The following is a 2,924-nucleotide window of genomic DNA, read 5'->3' as shown; positions in this document are numbered from 1 at the left end:
TGCTCCCTGCTCCAGAGGCAGTGCTCCCTGCTCCAGAGGCAGTGCTCCCTGCTCCAGAGGCAGTGCTCCCTGCTCCAGAGGGAATATTCCCTGCATCCCTAGGAGGGGAGCCCCAAGTTACAGAGATGAGAGTCACTCAATTTGGTGAGTAAGTCCTTAGGGCTTAGTCAGGGCAGGTGATGTCCCACTTCCACCCCTTTGTTGCCAGACCTATCTATTCTAATTACAGAAGCAGCTGCAATCATTCATTGCTTGGTGACTCAGAGCACTGAATGCACCCTGGATGCCATCACCCCAGCCTCGTGAGGTGTTGTCCCTGTCAGGAGCCCGGCTCTCCACACCAGGGCTTTCTGCATTACTTGGAGGCCAGTGGCTGGACTAGAATGGAGCGGGTATGAGTAACTCATTCCTCCGAACTGTCATGTTTCCAGGACAATGGCTAGAGTTTGACAGCGAACTTCATTGGTCAGAAAAAGCATAGACAGCAACTTGGCCACCAGAACTGGAGTTTCCCCAGAACCTAGTCTAGAAGAGGTTCTCTAACAAAAATAATCACCTGTTGTCCATGGCTTTGCATCAATGGTGGGGACCTCAGCTGTGGTCTGTAACTGCTGGCGAGGCCTCCCACAGACTCAACATTGAGGTCTCAGTGGCCACCCATTCAAGGAATACTGCTGGACCTGCAGGGCTATACAGATCGAGAGGAAGGTCTCCCTGCAGGCTCCATAGGTGCCCCTTAGCTCTACTGTCCCAAACTTCATCCTGGGATCACAGGGTGCTTTTGCTACCAAATACATACATACATACATACATAATACATACATACAAAATTTAAAAAAATTCCCAGCTCAAATATCCCTGAATGACATAAAAAGTTTAAAAACTAGAGGCTGGAGAGATATTTCCTCTTCCAGAGGACGTGAGTTTGGGTCCTAGTAACTGCATCAGTTGGTTTACAACTGCATGTAACTGCATCAGTTGGTTTACAACTGCCTGTAACTCCAGCTCCTAAGGGACTTGAGGCGCCTGGCTGTAAAAGTATCTTTTGTTTGCCTGATGTAATTGTTGTCTCCAAGGTCTCTGTCTACTAACCTAGGTCTAGTCCTGGAAGCTTCTAGCCTCAGTACAATCTACTCTAGGCCTAGAATGTTTTCAGCCTCTGAGACTTATTGCTGAATAAACTCACCCTTTCTCGTTCTTTCTGAACTCTGGATGGCTGATTCAACTCAGCTGTTCTGACTCAAACTCCATCTCCAGTCTGATTGATTCAATCTGGCTTCTCTCTTGGCCTCTGACTTTTTGCTCTGTTTGGTCTCTAACTCCAGCAATTTGTTCTAATCTTCTGGCTCCTTCTCATTCTCTGGCTTGTTCTATCTTCACCTCTGTCTAGCTTGTTCTTTCTCTGCACCCTGTCTCTGTATAACTGTCCCAGTAAAGCTGCTTCTTCCCTTTTCTCCCCCTCCTCCTCCTTTTCTTCCTCCTCCTCCTTCTTCCCCTCCCCCCTTCCTGAGAGTTGGACATATCCTATTCTGTCAAATCTTTCTCTGATTCGTCACTTTGTCTGCCACTCAGACATCACTGTCAAACATGGGTGGTTCCCTCTACAAACTAACTTTACCTTCATTGAGATTTAAGGTGTGTGTTAAGGGGCTGGGCCACACAACTAGAAAGTTTTTTTCAATAAATAACACACTGCCGGGCAGTGGTGGCACAGGCCTTTAATCCCAGCACTTGGGAGGCAGAGACAGGCAGATTTCTGAGCTTGAGGCCAGCCTGGTCTACAAAGTGAGTTCCAGGACAGCCAGGGCTACACAGAGAAACCCTGTATGGAAAACCAAAATAAATAAATAAATAAACAACACACTATCATAATTTCAGTAAATATCACAGTAATAACTATCCAGCAGTATCTGGTTTTAGAAGGACACCTGCCCTCGTGCAAAGGTGTGCTCACACATACACATAATTTAAAATAATAAAAATAAATCTTTGAATGCTGGACTTGGTGTTGCATGCCTTTAATCCCAGCACTTGGGAGGCAGAGACAGGCAGATTTCTGAGCTTGAGGCCAGCCTGGTCTACAAAGCAAGTCCAGGACAGCCAGGGCTTGTTACACAGAGAAATTCTGTCTCCAAAAGCTAAGGAGCAAGCAAGCAAACAAACAAACAAACAAACAAACACACAAATTTAAAGGTGGGCCACAGAGGTGGCTCGGTAATTGAAAGTACAGGCTGCTCTTCCAGAGGACTTGAATGAGATTCTTAGTATCCACATGGTGGCTCACAAGGCCTCTTCTGATGTATAAGGGCACTTGCATGCAAACAGTCTACAGACATACACAAAAGCAAAACACCCCCACACATAAAAATTTACAAAGAAATGTTAAAAAATTAATCTCACCGGGCGGTGGTGGCGCATGCCTTTAATCCCAGCACTTGGGAGACAGAGGCAGGTGGATTTCTGAGTTCGAGGCCAGCCTGGTCTACAAAGTGAGTTCCTGGACAGCCAGGGCTACACAGAGAAACCCTGTCTCGAAAAAAAAAAAAAAAATCTCTTTTAAGCTACAATATTGTGAATTGGGAGTATAAAAGAGAATTGTAGATTCATTATAATCAGGAGGTCGATACTGTCACAGGGGTGGCTCTTTTATTCAAGAGTTATTTTTATTAATATTCATATATATGTCACATATGTATAGGTCTCCATTAGAGTCCAAAAGAAGGCATCTATCTCCCTGGGAATGGACACAGTTGTGAGCTACCATGTGTAACTGGGAACTGAACCCGGCCCCTCTGCAGGAACAGCAAATCTCCGAAGTGTCCCTCCAGCTCAATCTAAGTGGCTCTTTATGTTGCTCTCCCATCTCTGTGTGGGGTGGCCTCCCTCGGTCACAAATGACTGTATGGCAGTGACTCAGCCATTCA

This window comes from Mus caroli, chromosome 17 (genome assembly GCF_900094665.2).
Source record: "Mus caroli chromosome 17, CAROLI_EIJ_v1.1, whole genome shotgun sequence".
NCBI classification, from domain to species: Eukaryota; Metazoa; Chordata; class Mammalia; order Rodentia; family Muridae; genus Mus; species Mus caroli.
The sequence above is the reverse complement of the archived record's forward strand: the minus strand, read 5'-3'. Positions refer to the sequence as shown.